This window comes from Neophocaena asiaeorientalis, unplaced genomic scaffold, assembly GCF_003031525.2.
Source record: "Neophocaena asiaeorientalis asiaeorientalis breed wild unplaced genomic scaffold, Neophocaena_asiaeorientalis_V1.1 scaffold19, whole genome shotgun sequence".
Classification (NCBI taxonomy): Eukaryota; Metazoa; Chordata; class Mammalia; order Artiodactyla; family Phocoenidae; genus Neophocaena; species Neophocaena asiaeorientalis.
This window is the reverse complement of record NW_020173388.1, coordinates 7,762,106-7,778,730: the sequence shown is the minus strand read 5'-3', so window position 1 is coordinate 7,778,730 and position 16,625 is coordinate 7,762,106. Positions and strand designations below refer to the sequence as shown.

Sequence of the window (16,625 nt, the reverse complement as noted above, 5' to 3'; positions counted from 1 at the left end):
TACCCATAGGGCCCCAAGAAATATTGAGGTCAGTAATTGGATGCTATAGAAGAGTTCTGAGCAGGAACAAGGTCAGACAGACCAACCTGATTGGTGAAGTGGAGAATGGACTTTAGGAGAACACAATGAAAGTCGATGGACTATCTAAATTGCTGAGGTGAGAGATAAGGACTAAAAAGATAAATAGTATACATACTTAGAATACAACAGAAAAGGGCAAAAAAGATGGGAATAGGAAGACAGATTCCATTTTTTCCTAATAGATACTTCTTGATGTATCTGGTGACTGACAGTATAGGAAAAAAGAAAAAGCGGTAAAGCTGAAACACTCAAAAGTGAGCCCTAGGCTTAGGTGACTGTGTAGACAGTGGTATTAACCATGGACTAGCCAGGTGTGAGTCACATCAAGAAGGGCTTGGACAACATAAATCTAAAGTACAAAAGGGATGTCAGAACTAGAGATAAGAGGAGGACAGAGACAGAAGAGAAGCAGACAGACAGCCAATCCCACAAGCTCTCCAACTTCTTCTCCATTTATGAGAGGGGTAAACAGAATTCACTATTTTCAAATACATGCTGGCCAACAATAACCACAAATTAACGAATTCAGCTGAAATGAAGAAAAATAAAAACAAACAAAAGAAGAGACAATAATTCAAACATGGCACTATAAAAGAGCAAATGAAATAAACAAGTGAGTAATGAAGGGACTCTGCTCCTGAAACACAAGGATCAGAATTCCATCTAAATTTCTGGAGAGAAAGGTTTCAGGTCATGACCAAATGAACTGCTTATTTTAGAAGTATAAAACAAGTTTCTGAATTAATGGTCATAGCTATAAAAGGGTCTCATAAAAGTAAGTTTTAGACAAATGTCACAGATGGGATTAATGCATCAGTATATTCACAAATTAGCATCATAAAACCAATAAAGCATTTTAACTAAGCTCAATGACTTGGGGAGTGGCTACCTATACAGCAATTATATTACTTGTGAATGACGTGAAGTACAATTACTGTTACCTTCTTGACACAAGGTATTTATTAATAGCCTAACTTATTCCTAGCTTTTGGTTTAAGTTCTTTTTTATATATTTCACGTGTAAAACAAAAAAATTTCTTCCTCTGCTTAAAATGAAGTAGTCCAGACCCTGTAATCATACTTTCTCCTCTGCCCTCACAAACCATACCAATTTGCTATCATTTGGCCCAATGCTAAGATATTATTATTTCTTAAATGAAAAAAATCAATTTCTGAATAAACTTAAAATTGATTCTTGAGATCTTAAGAACTCTAGACATCAGAAATTAAATTTAATTGCCTGAAATAATTTTTGAAGATACTGGTGATAAAAATCCAGCTACAAATTTTCTATTCAAAAGGCTAGTTATTGGATTTATAGTTTTACAACATGCACAATGTATATTCACTGCCCCAAAAGAAACTAGAATTGTTAATACTAAGATACTTTCATTGTCAACACATGGTATACAGATATATTGAGAAGAAAAGAGTATATGCATTATAACTGGTCAATCCTACTGGGAAAGAATAGGTAAAATTCTATGAACCATGAATAAGGGAGAACATAAAATGTACTGCCCAAAGCAGGACTTTTTTGAGCGTGAAAATAGGCATGAACTATTAACAACATATCAGAACAGAGATGTAAACCATTAACTGTCCAAGGTCAGTGGAGACCAATGGTCATTTTATCCATGAAGCGCCATCACAAAGTAAAGGCTCACGACTTCCTGCCAACACTTCCCTTTCTGAATTTTTCCTACCTTGTCAGTAGCACAATAAGCTTTCAGTCAACTAGAAATTTTTATTATTAGAGCCCCCTTCTATATCACTCAGTTTTAAAACAAAGGGGTGAGTTGGCAAGGCTGTAATAAAGTATAAGAGGAACAGTCTAAATCAGTAAAGGAAAGGAAGTGTCAAACTGCAGAGGCACTCAAATGTAAAGACAAAAATTACACTTAGGAAGTAGAGTACCAGCAGTGTTAGGAAGAAAAGATGAAGAGATTGTCCAGTGTGATTAAATGGGCAAGCCCAAAACACAGGAAAATGTTCATGCATCGTCAAGCTTAATCATAATGTAATATATTAAAACTAATTTGGAAGAATTTACCTTCGTAATCTTAACATTCTTTAAAGCCCTATCCTAAACCTTATAAATCAGAACCCACTTGTTTATAAGATCCCCTAGGTCATTCTTAAGCACAGTAAAGCTTAAGAACTGCTACTTTAAATTATATTAATACAAAAACATCATTATCTTGCTCATGTCATTTTTAGCACACATCTATACTTGTTTAAAAATAGAGATTAAGAAAATTCAGGACCTCCCTGGTGGTGCAGTGGTTAAGAATCCACCTGCCAATGAAGGGGACATGGGTTCGGCCCTGGTCCAGGAAGATCCCACATGCCGTGGAGCAACTGAGCCCATGCGCCACAACTATTGAGCTTGCGCTCTAAAGCCTGCGAGCCACAACTACTGAGCCCGTGTGCCACAACTACTGAACCCACGAGCCACAACTACTGAAGCCCATGCACCTAGAGCCCATGCTCCACAACAAGCAAAAGCCACCACAATGAGAAGCCCGTGCACCGTAACAAATAGTCCCCACTCGCCGCAACTAGAGAAAGCCCATGTGCAGCAATGAAGACCCAACATGGCCAATAATTAATTAATTAAAATAATAAAATATATTCATTAAAAAAAGAAAGAGAATTCAGAACCCTGAGAAATAATAAATTTTCTGCATTCCTTACAAAGAACTTTTTAGAGTTTTTTTTTAAAGTTTCCCTATCATGTAGACTAGAAATATATGCCACCTTATACTTCTTCTTGAGAACAGTATAAGAGATTGTCAGATGCCTTACCTAACCTTAAACAAATCACTCTCTAGAAACAGAAAAATCTATCAAAAGTCTAAGTAAAGGGGTTTCCCTGGTGGCGCAGTGGTTAAGAATCCACCTGCCAATGCCGGGAACACGGGTTCAAGCCCTGGTCCGGAAGGATCCCACATGCTGCAGAGCAACTAAGCCCATGCGCCACAACTACTGAGCCTGCACTCTAGAGCCTGTAAGCCACAACTACTGAGCCCACGTGCCACAACTACTGAAGCCCACGCGCCTAGAGCCCGTGTTCCACAACAAGAGAAGTCACCGCAATGAGAAGCCCGTGCACCGCAACAAAGAGGAGCCCCCACTCACCGCAACTAGAGAAAGCCCTCACACAGCAACGAAGACCCAATGCAGCCAAAAAAAAAAAAAGTCTAAGTAAAAGTAGAATGTAAAATTTAGGTAAGGTGATAATAATTTACATCTGTAGTATCTAAAATTATTTTGGATTATTGTTTACCAGTTTAAATGAATAAATCAATGATGGAATGTTCACTTGCTGATACAGCATTTAGGAAAACATAATTCTCAAAGGCAGACTGATCCTCATTTTGATCACCATCTTTCTATAAAGAATCATTGTCTTTCTAAAAAAAAAAACCTACAGTGAATTACCTTTAGAGCTGATTTATTCTATTAAAAAATGACTAGGCTTAATAAATTTTATGATTAAAGTAAGGCAAAGTGTGTATTCTATCCACACATGTGGCAGGATAGGGTGATAAAGATGGGTGAAAGGTACCAGTGTTACCTAGTGGACAATGAGTTCCATTATGGAAAGGTCCATAAAACAAAATGACTGGTAAAAAGCAACCATTTCAGAACTCCACAGCAGGATATTAAAGGCATACAGGAAATGTGTTAAGCCAACAATTGTTATCTTTAAAGAATAAACCATCTGGCCTTCCACAAACAGAGAATTGCATAATTTTTTTAACTGGAGAGTCTTTAAAGATCACGTAACATAACCCCTTAAGTTTTATATAAGATAGATAACTGAAGCCCAGGGAGAATAAGTGAGAGAGTTGGATCCCAAATCAAATTAATAAATATTTATTGAACACCTACTATGGATAAAACACTACTCCAAGGGTTACAGAAAATAAGCATAACAGTGAACCGCTTCTTCAAAGTTTCCATTCTCTATTTCCCAGGTAAATTACCTGCATGTAGCTCTCTGATGTTAGCAATATCCTTTTCCATATTCTGGCTTAGGGCTGGAAGGTTTAGGCCCCCAGGCCAAATCTGGTTCATCACCTGATTTGTAAATAAAGCTGTACTGAAACACAGCCACACACAGGCATTCACATTTCATCTAGGCTCCTTTTGCTCTACAAAGACAGAGCTGAGCAGTTGTGACAGAGACTCATGGCCTACAAATCCTGAAATATTTACTATCTGACCCTTTCCAGAAAAAACTTGTATTCTAGATCATCTTTTGCTTGATTTGAAGGATTTTTTTTTTTCTTTTTTCATTTTGAAACTAATGGGAGGCTGCTTTTGCCTCAGGAACCACTGCCCACTGAGCGATGTACTAGATGGTTTTGAAGGAAGAAGTCAGTGGGCTAAATATGGCAACTGACAACAGCTCTTCAGAACAAGTGAAAACTTGCTCTGGCACATAAAGGACAAGAACCAGAGGACAGAAGACGCTAACAGTCAACAAACATTTAATAACTGCTTCCTAAGTGCCTGCCATGGGGCTGAGCTCTGGGGCTACCCACATAAATAAGACCAACTCAGTTCTCAAAGAACTCAGTATCTGGAAAAAGAAACAATACTTTTATATTAAATGGAATAATAGAAGCTCGTGGACAATGACAGAGAATAATTAATTGAGGTTGGGGGCGAGGGAAACTAGTCAACCCCAAGTACAGTCACACAGAGACTTCTATTCCCCCTGCAGAGTTCCAGTTTCAGGAAGTAACCAGGATTGGAAGCTTATAACTATGTATGGTTGCCTCAACCCAAAGGCCACTACTTATAGGTGGGTGGAGTTAACCCTTGGGCTGTATGTTGCTTCCTGAATTCCTATTATAGCACACTTTATTTTTGTTTAACCTTCCTAGTATATTCTTTTAGTTACATTTTAAATTAACATTCAGCTTTAGTCATCTTAACCCATTTTACTGTGCATTTTCACTTCTTTGTTATTTTTTTAGAATCTTTGGATATAGATATTATTTTCTATCATTTTATTCATCTTTTTACACATTCTTTCAGTATTTTTGCCTAATATTTATTTATATTTTTCTTATACCCTTTTGTTTCAACTATTTTATCTTATTCATAGTACCTCCTTCCTTTTGCTTCTCTAAGTGAAAATAAACAGGGGTGATGATCAAAATAGTCAGCCACCAGGAAGGTATGGTAGCTGAACAATTAACAAGCCCAGCCTCAGAGTGGAGGTGGGTCCTGGAGTCCCTGGTATGCCTAGGTCTCACCCTTTTGTTGATGAAACCCAGGGTGATCAAAGAGGGTCCTGGGGTAGGGCAGGAGGGCTGAAGCAGCAGGAGCACTTGGGGACGGGATGTAGGAGTAGCTAAGTATCAACTGATACGAGAAATTGTAATATTTTAACAACCAGTATCACCATACTAGATAAATATCAATTCTGTGATTAGGAAATGGGAGAGTAAGTGGTATAGAGAGGAGACTATTCCAGGCCTCTTAAAATGGAGACAGATGCATTTTTATTTTGATTAACTTTCTTAAAAGTCCTTTCTAAAAGCCAAAGAAGTAAAGACCCTGACCCTAACTCTAGTCACACTTAACTGCCCCAATTTTTAAAAATATACATCTATTTACCTTGAGGAGACAGTCCAAAATGGCCCTTCTTAAGAAACGTTAGGCTGGGACTTCCTAGTAGCGCAGTGGTTAAGAATCCGCCTGCCAGCTCAGGGGACATGGGTTCGAGCCCTGATCCGGGAAGATCCCACATGCCATGGAGCAACTAAGCCTGTGCGCTGCAATTACGGAGCCTGTGCTCTGGAGCCTGTGAGCCACAACTACTGAAGCCCACGTGCCACAACTACTGAAGCCTGCACGCCTACAGCCTGTGCTCCACAACGAGAGAAGCCACCGCAATGAGAAGCCCGCACACTGCAAGGAAGAGTAGCCCCCACTAGCCGCAACTAGAGAAAGCCTGTGCGCAGCAACTAAGACCCAACGCAGACAAAAATAAATGAAATTTTAAAAAACCAGTGTTAGGCTAACTTTAAAAACAGTCAAGAGAACCTACTGAAGTAATACTGTTACACTAACTTCTAAAAACCTTTGTATCCGAATCACAAGATCTTTTGGCAGTAGCTATTTGGAAGAGCACACATTATAGACAGAAGGAAAGCACAGGAGAAGGTGTTGCAACTCAAGTTCCCACGAACTGTCATGTAGCTATAAATCACATGCTAAAATGGTTCGGAATTATGCACAACGAAAAGACCTAGATCCAAATTCCTAGAATGTTTTCTACGATGGAATGCTCCAAAGATAAATCCTAGTTAAATTTGATTCATCTATCTCCAAGTCAAAAATTCAAAAGTTTTTTTAAACAGTAATAGCCACTATGTATTGAATCATGTATGAATTTTGTTACCATTTTTGGTAATCTTGAAAACAATGCTACAAAGAAAATATCATTCAAAGTGATAGGTGAGGTCAACTGGCCTCGAGAGATTAAGTAGTGTGTTCAAAGACACGTAGCCAGTCACCAGTGGAGCTCAACTCAGTCTGGATCCACTCCATGCCATTCTCAATACTTACTTCACTGCCTCTCTCCCATCACGCCTGTAGGTCTTTTCCAATCTCTCCTCTATCATGAGAATTCTCACAGACTCAGAAAAGGCATAAATATAACCACCCATAAGGCTTCTCCTGCAATCGCCAATGAAAACTACCTGAAAAGTACTCCAAAGGCCCTCTTAAGTAAGGGATCCTACTTGATTTCAGGACACTATGAAAACCCAACACTTCCAAATCTCATTTATATAAACAAGAAGAATTCGTGAACTCCTTCACACACTTACACAGTGAGAACAAGGTATCATTTGGGTCAAGCCAGAAATTCCATAGCAGACTGATTATAATTTGGAGCTCAAGTTCTTCCATGACACTGTCCTGCCCAAGAATCTTTTAATGACATTTGAATTCCAAAGGATTCTCTATCTCCTTTGGGCTGTTATCACTTACAAGCATTTGAAGTGGCAAAAGAAAACCTCAGAGTCAAGTCTTTGATGAACACTTAAAACACTCTTTACTCATCTCATTCCCTTCTAAAAAGAAACTGGCCTGCCATGCTATTTCTCTACCCAACATAGGGTGCATCAAAGAAAAGCGAGCTATTCAGGAGATACAAAATCTAACCACTGAGAGCAACGGTTCGACAAAAATAAAACTAAAAAGATCACTTATTAAAGAAATCCAGTTAGTAATAGTTAGCATCCTCCATTCTTCACTAGTCAAATATAAATAGCAGCCTTCAAAACTCAACCAAAAGACATTTGGAATTTTATATAACAAGTGCTACGTTTTGGTCTGTTCCTGCTAATAAGCTGTGCTGAACACCGCAAGAGAGGTATACCAGTATACTATTTAATGTTTATATCCCATGGAGTCATTAACACTTTATTGGCAGGGGTACTCTCAACCACTGCGCCACCAGGGAAGCCCTGAAAATGTTATCTTAACGTGAGTCTCAACTGTTTTTGTAAAAGTCATGTGAAACAGCTATTTACTTAATCAGCTTACATAACCAGAGTGTTACAGAAATAATTATCAACTGTTCATTAAAGCACAACACAGGATCTGAAAGAGATGCAGACATATTGGAATTAAAGTGTTTTCCTATTGAAATATAGCTCTTAATTAAAATGAAAGCACCAAAAAATAGAAAAAGTATGTGTTCTTTGGTGAACAATTAAACTTGATAGATACACTAGTCTTTTAAAAATAATTTAAACATAAAGATTCAAAAACATCAAACACTGCAGTGAGGTGGAGTAGAAGAACAAAATGCCTTACTTTAAAACAATGGAATGGGCTTCCCTGGTGGCACAGTGGTTATGAATCCACCTGCCAATGCAAGAGACACTGGTTTGAGCCCTGGTCTGGGAAGATCCCACATGCCACAGAGTAACTAAGTCCGTGCGCCACAACCACTGAGCCTGTGCTCTAGAGCCTGTGAGCCACAACTATTGAGCCTCCACACCACAACTACTGAAGCCTGCGTGCCTAGAGCCCGTGCTCTGCAACAAGAGAAGCCACCGCAATGAGAAGCCTGCAGAGCGCAATGAAGAGTCGCCCCCACAACTAGAGAAAGCTCACGTGCAGCAAAGAAGACCCAACACAGCCAATAAATAAATAAATAAATTCATTTAAAAAACCAATACACTTTCTGTGGGGATGACAAATATCAGTATTAGGAAATCCAATTATCCAAAAATAAATAAATAAAAACAGGCATGACTATACTGCTGAGTGGCCAAGAAACCTCAAATAACTTGGTTAAGCCTCTCTGAACTTTTAAAACTTTTGTATAACAACCTATCTCACAGGGTTTTCGTGACGACTTAGATAACATCTGCTCATTCAACCAATATTTATTGAGCAACTATTATGTTCCAAACCCTGGAACACATCAGTAGACAAAGCAAAGTCCATGTTCAACTTACATTCTGAGAGGGGAAAAGGGACAGGTATGCACTAAATGGGTAGACAAATTAGACCATTTAAGTTATTTGTAAATCAAAACAAGAAAACAATGCCCAGAATACATAAGGTGATCAAATAATGTTGACATATATTTAGTTCTGTTCAATGTCTTATTATCTCTGTTCTTGGTGAATAATAAAAATCAATTATAATATATTTACACTCACTTATTCTTGACTCCAAACAGAATGAACAACAACAAAATTAAGGTTGATTCCATCAGAATAAAAATAACCCAGTCCTGGAGATACAAGGACTCTGCAGCTGTCACAACAGAAGCCCGTGGAAACACACTGCCTGATTCATAGGATCTCACGCATAACTATGCCTAACATTCATTCTCCTTCAATGGTGAGACAGCCCTGAAGTATATTCTGAATCTGTGAAGGGCATCTTCTCCCCACCGACTCTTACACCAGAAGATAAATATTAGTAGAACTGGCACAAATAATATCTATCAGTGAAATCAGTCTTTGATCACATAATTAGGACTCTACACACAAAAAATTGGATTTTTAAGCATCTTATGAATATGATTACATAACATGAACATTTTGATTCCTTTTTTTATTAAGTAAAAGGACAGCAAATAAATGATTTACTTCTTTAACAAAATTGCGACATTATACAACTATATAGAGTCCCTTTATGATAAATTATAACTGTTAACTAGTCATTTAATCAAAAAGCTCCATTAAAGTAGGAGTCGGGGGGGGAAATCAATAGGTCTACTAAAGGTTTTAACTTAAATATAAAATCCATGTTTATTCCCTAGACTTTTGATGTAGTGCCAAGTGCCTGTCTCTTAAGGTGAATTTGCTGATTACTCTGTTGTCTTTCTCGCCTAAAATACAGCCCATGTACGTCAACTATGATACCTAGTTTCAATTTCTTCAAAGTGGAGTGGTTAGTTGAAGGTATGTGAGGGCAAAATCCTTCCAATCTTGTATACTTCTCTGGCCTAAATGTAATTTAAAAGCAAACTTTTTGAGGAATTCACTTTACAGAGTATGAGCAAAGTATTCAACTTTTTTACACCGAAACAACTTTCTTTTCAGCTTCATACTTTACTGAATTATGTGATACCTAATTAAAATACATGATCACAATTACAACTGGCATAAACAAGTTTGGTTTAAAGTTTGGCAACCAACTCTTGGTAAGCCCACACCTGAATCTGTTAGGAGCAGAAGTGGTGGCAGGGGATTTGAACAGTGTACAGTGTACTACAGGCATTTGTTAATATATTTTACAGAGAAATAGAGGATTTCTGGTAAATCCAGTGTGTTGTTTGTGAATTTCTATCAAACTTTTAAAACATTAGGTTACTTAATATTTAGAGAAAGTTAAAAAATGAAAAACTTTATTAAAATTGAAGAAAAATGTTCTTCAAAATATCAACCCCTGGGCTTCCCTGGTGGCACAGTGGTTGAGAGTCTGCCTGCCTCTGCAGGGGACACGGGTTCGTGCCCCAGTCCGGGAAGATCCCACATGCCGCTGAGCCTGCGCGTCTGGAGCCTGTGCTCCGCAATGGGAGAGGCCACAACAGTGAGAGGCCCGCATATGGGGGGGGGGGAATCAACCCCTGCAAATACCTCAAAATTCTACACATATTTTTGTTAAAGAAACCATAAGCATCTATAAATATTTCTGGAGTTAAAAGTAGCAAGGTAAATTTCTATATACTGCAAACTTATCCTCTCACAAAAGTACAATTATCAATCCATATTACAATTTTGTCTAAAATTCCTTAGAAATAATTTTTTGGAATTTTGAAGTAACAATTAAAGAAGTTGGAAACAACTGATCCAAATACAAAGCTATGAGATTACATACCAGTTTTTCTCTAAAAGAATACTTCCTTCTTTGCACCACTGATATGAAATCTCTTCATACTCTTGATCTCTCCTTTCATTAAATGAGCAAACTGTAACGCCCTTTAGAAGAACTGTACCCAGTTCTTTGCATGACTTCTGGATAAACTACTGCATTATCTCTATCCCAGAACCACCAGCAAACAGGAGGTAAATTCATTCATGCTGAGTTGCAAGTAATCAGTGTGTAGACTGGTGTGAATCACATGGGTTTTATTCTTACATACAATATAAATTTAGTATCACATTTTGAGATTCAAGAAAAGGACTTTATCAGTAAACTGAAATTTCAGAAAATCTTTTTACAGATATTGCCAAAGAAGTCCCTTAATTTTAATAGTCATTCCCTAAAGTTGAATTTTATTTTTGAAGAGAAAAGTGGGGCAAGAGTTATTCCACAAAGGACCTGTGGCCTCTGAAATTTCAAACAGATTCTTCAGTTGTTTCAGTTCCATGATTTTGCTTTATTTTGACTGATTGTTAAAAAGATATATAGCATAGAAAGCCCTTAATCATTAAATTGAGTGCTATTTGAAAATTAATGTAAATTACAAAATCTCATTATTATACTTTATAACATATACGCTATGTTCAAAAATGTGTAAGACAGTCTTTAAAAAAAAAAAAGGAGCCATATTAAACTAATGGGCATAGGATATTACATTTAAACACCAGGTCCCTATATATGCTGTGGTACAGTGAAGAAAGCAACTAAATGATTCAAGACTGAAAGCTAAAGAGTAAATTTTTAATAACATAAATAACTGCACATATTAATACATTCATATTCTTCACTTATGCATATCTATACTGTTGAACACAAAACTAAGTACTGAATGATTTACAGATTTTAATTGAAATTAAGAGGCACTAACCCATCAGTAGTCTCACCTCCACTTTATCCACCCAAATGAGTGAAGAGTATAAAAAAAAAAAGACTTCTAAAACCAGTATATTCTAGATATATTTCTTTTTAAAACTTAAAAGCTCCTTCTCCTTTCTTTTACATAATATTTTTAAAACAGAAATTTTAGTTTCTCCTAAGTATGACCCATTTTTTTTTTTTTTTTTTTTTTTTTTGCAGTACGCAGGCCTCTCACGGTTGTGGCCTCTCCCGTTGCGGAGCACAGGCTCCGGACATGCAGGCTCAGCGGCCATGGCTCACGGGCCTAGCCACTCCGCGGCATGTGGGATCTTCCCGGACCGGGGCATGAACCTGTGTCCCCTGCATCGGCAGGTGGACTCTCAACCACTGAGCCACCAGGGAAGCCCTGACCCTATTTTTTAAACTGACAAGAAACAGTGTTAAGGAGAGTACAAAGAAATAGAGATACTGCCCTGGGGAGCTTAGATTGAGAAAATTCTGAAAAGTAACTTGGCATTGTCTATCAAAATTTTAAATGTACATAGAAATTTATACTAAGAAGCAATCATACAAAGGCATAAAGTAATACAATAAATGAATAAAGTAATAAAATAAATGGATATTTATTACATAATTACTTTTAATAATTAAAGATTAAAGTCACTCAGTGTTCATCAATAAGGACTGATTGAATAAATTATGTCATACGATGGCGTGCATTATAAAGAGACAGAAAGATGGTTATGATGTATTAAATGAAAAAGCAAGTATCAGAACAGTTTAGATAGTAAATCTCATTTTTAAATTCTATAAGTAAAAATGTATATGTGCATATTAAATATGCATAAAAAACAGCTGTAAGAATATATATTAAACTTGCAGAGGATTTACAGAAAATCTTTCTACTAAATATTACATTAATTTCTATGAGTAGTTATATATTCCCTATAATAAAAATTCATAATCGTACAGAACATTTTAACATTTTTAAGTGTTTTAGTCCAAATTTTAAAGCAGGCATTTTTTTATCATCTTCCTAAAGGATTTTCCTTTTTTTTCCCCCAACATTTTCTAGTTACCATATGCAAACCTGATTTTTCTCCTGACACGAGTATCATCCTCTCAACCCTTAAAAGGCATTATATTCAACTTTGCAGAATTATATGAAATAAAGATAGTGACACAAAATAATCATTATTATATTCAAAGATTTTTTTTTAATATTTCATCCCAAATATTCTTTATCTTTAGAACAAAATGGGACTTTTTTTAAAGTGATTTCTGTAGTGATAGATAAAACTCAGTATCTTGTTTTTCACGTATATACCCTACCGATTGTAAAATAACTTTTTCCAACAAGTATAATCCTTCATCATAAAAATATTTTCCAAGATCACTAAACCGTTAACTTTATTAATGCCTTTATCTTGATCTATAGCAATCAATATTTCTCCATCTAAACTCAAAGCAAAATTTTGATACTAAAAAAATTTAGGCCCACTATATATTTACTCTATTTTAAAATTCTTTTTAGTTATTTAAACTTGATTTTCAAAATAAAGATTTATGCTCACTAGAATTCATACTTGTAAAAATAATTTTACTTTTCTAAAATAGTTTTTATTAAAGGATTGAAAATACATTTTTACTTTACCTAGTTGCTGATGTTGGTGTTTGTCATAATTACTGTGACCACTCTCCTCATCTACAGTCTTCTCTGATGAAAGCAAACTAAGAGGTTTCAACTTCAGCAATCCTGGAGGACTTCCCTGAAAACTCTCTCCAGTGTCCAAAACCACATCTCCCGAACGAATGGGAGAAACAACTCTCTTCAAAAAGTCCATTTTAAGGTTCTTCTACATTACTGGGCCCACGAGCACACAGAAGGGTGCTTGTACCAACTTCCTTGATGAGAAGGTTAAGGTCCACTCTTTGTGTCAAAGAGCAAAGAAACGTCATGTGAACTTAGGTGGGTCGACTGCCAGCTGTTTCGAAGCTGATTTTTAGGACATTTGCTGTTCATACTGATAAGAAGTCAAACAGCTACCGACTGTGAAACTGCACTTCATATATACATGTACATGTACAATGGGTGTTAACAGCAATACTGGGACTATAAAGTGTTTAGCATCCATCTAGTTTAACATTTAGACTTTGAAAACCTACACTGTGATAATGTTAAGACAAATTTACTTTGGTCTGAGGTGTGTCTTACTTTTAAATATGCTGAACAACTTAAATGTGAAACAGTAACTTGTTTTCAAAAGATAATTCTTATCATTCTGAAAATTCACTAATAGACCACAGGAACATCAAGTTTTACAGGAGGTGAAAAGGAGTAATTTAAAACTATACTGTATTATGAACATCCCAATATACTTTTAAACACACTCACAAAAACCTCTTCATTATAATCAATCATAAGTACCAACAGTAGCAAAGGAAACCTTGGCATGAATTACTAAAAAAAAAATTGATAATTTAAAATGTATGAATCTAAGAAAATAAAGTTGAACAGTTAAATTATAAATATTTAATAAATAAACCCAGTAATCAACCTTACACAATTTATTTCCAAATAACTGAGCATTCTACTAAATATTTTAAAATAGCAAAAGTAGCTGATCCTACTGCCTTACTACAATCCAGAAGCATGACAAAATGTGCCAGTAAAAGGTGCCTACATAAGACTTAATCAACTTAATGTCTTTTCTCCCTTCCTTTGCCTGCCCTCTGGTGGGGTTACGAAGTGACACGAAAGAAATGGAAAAAAAAAAAAATGGGAACAGATAAGACGTAAACATCCCTAAACTAATCAAATTGATAACTTTGAAGGATACACATTTTAAAAATAAAAAAAAAATCTGATTCACTTAGTGAAACACAGACACAATCTCATTCTTCCAACACTCAATATGAAGAAATGCTCTACATATATTAAAAGATGAAGCATAAAATTGTCTACACAGGTATCAGGGAAAATTGTTATAATATAAAAACAAGGAAATTTCTGGTCTGAATTGTCGAGTTTTTAATCCTTATTCTTCTGCCACATTAATAACGAAGTCAATTATTCTCTATTTCATTCATTTAAAAGATGTTAAGTAAAAGTCCTCTACACATAAAGCATTAATATAGTATTAAGGTTCAGAGAAAATTTAGAGGATTTATTAATGCAAATTCTGTCTCACGGAATCCTACAGTAAAAAGGGGAAAAAAAAAAAAACACAACAAGAAGTCAAGTAAAGGACTCAAATTTCTTGCCCTAAAGCAGGACTGTACCAACTAGAAAAAAACACTGACTTTAAAAAAGTCCTTCTCAAAAAAATAAAATTAAATTAAAAAGTCCTTCTCAGAAGTAGATTCTCTCTTAACCCTGGAGCATAAGAGGATTAAAAATTCATATCTGATCAGCCTATTCCCTATACACAGAGAAAACAAACTGGTTAGAACCATAATCCATATCCCTTAATACCCTAGGAGTTATCACTGTATCTTACAGGGTTTTTGTTTTGTCCATCTTACCTCATTCATTCTTTTTTTTTTTTTTTTTAATTTATTTGGCTGCATTGGGTCTTAGTTGCAGCACATGGGATCTTTGTTGCAGCATGCAGGATCTTTCGTTATGGTGCGCAGGCTCTTCTTTGTGGCACAGGGGCTTCTCTCTAGTTGTGGCATGAGGGCCCAGTAGTAGCGGCGCACGGGCTTAGCTGCCCCACAGCATGTGGGATCTGAATTCCCCCAAATCAGGGGTCGAACCCACATCCCCTGCACTGGAAGGCGGATTCTTAACCACTGGACCACCAGGGAAGTCCCTCATTCATTCATATTTTTTTAACTGAAGGATAACTGACTTACAATATTATACTAGTTTCAGGTTTACAACATAGGGATTCGATATTTTTATAATTATGAAAAGATCACCGTAAGTCTAGTTACCACCTGTCACCATACAAAGTCGTTACAATATTACTGACTATATTCCCTATGCTGTACGTTACATCTCCATGACTTATTTATTTTATAACTGGAAATGTGTACCTCTTAATCTCCTTCACCTATCTCACCCATATCGCCAACACCCTCCCCTCTGGCAAGCCCCTGTTTGTTCTCTGTATCTGTGAGTCTGTTTCTGTTGTATGTGTGTTCCTTTGTTTTTGAGATTCCACATATAAATGAAATCACATGGTATTTGTCTTCTCTGCCTGAGTTACTTCACTTAGCATAATACCCTCTAGATCCATGTTGTTCTTTTGTTTGTTTCCTCTTTACTGATACAGTCTCATATTCTTTAAAACAGGTGTCCCTAACCCCAGGGCTGCACAGCAGGAAGTGAGCGGCGGGCGAGCAAGTAAAGCTTCACCTGCCGCTCCCCATCATTCCCCATCACTCGCGTTACCACCTGAACCATCCCCACCCCCCATCTGTGGAAAAACTGTCTTCCACGAAACCGGTCCCTGGTGCCAAAAAGGTTGGGGACTGCTGCTTTAAAACTTATACGTGTGGTTTTCCTCAGGTCCCATTGTAGGTCTTCCTTATCTGTGGAGCCCAGGAACACAGGGGTATGCAACACATGCTGATTATGGAGGACAAGTTACCTTCATGTTTGTTCATGATGTACAAGACAACCCTGTGTGTCACTGTTAACCTCACTATTCTAAACCACACTTTCAACTGGAAAAAGGAAGGGCAAGGATTAGGTGTTATAGGAGGGACCACAAGATTTTTCTCAGATTTCCTTCATTCAACAAATATTTGCCGAGCAGCTTCTTTAATGGCCTGTGCCCAATGCAAAGGCATTAAGGATATGTCTCCATCCCCAAGAAGCTTAACTCTTACAACTACAAGACTCCCTGTCTCAGTTGGCTAAGGCTTTGTTGAGCCTACATTATACTTCACTTTCCTCTGCCCAATAACCTCCTCTCTTTATAGGTTGTTGATCCCTAATAAACATCCCAGAAGCCAAACTCCCTTCCAGCATCAGTTTTTGGAGGACCCACCCTGAGACATACAGCAAGAGGGAAAGCATGGCACTCCAGTATCTGTTACTAGCTGAATCTATGCTGAATCTATGACAGGGAAATACCATAAAGCCTTGTTTGCATGTTGATATTTCTAAGATCTTTGGTTGATTATCACAACCTTGAACTCTTGGTGTAAGAGTTACAGGACTGAGAAATTATAATAAAGGCTAGTCACTCAAAGACAGCATTTAAAAATCTTTTTAGACCTCATGGTCACTATTTAGCCTTTAGAATATTTATTAT

General features: G+C 36.8%; 1 protein-coding gene across 6 annotated transcripts in view; it reads right to left on the bottom strand.

The window, feature by feature from the left end:
• The window catches only part of FRYL (FRY like transcription coactivator), a 244,266-nt gene that overhangs the window by 167,341 nt on the left and 60,300 nt on the right, over positions 1–16,625 (bottom strand). The window lies entirely within an intron of this gene.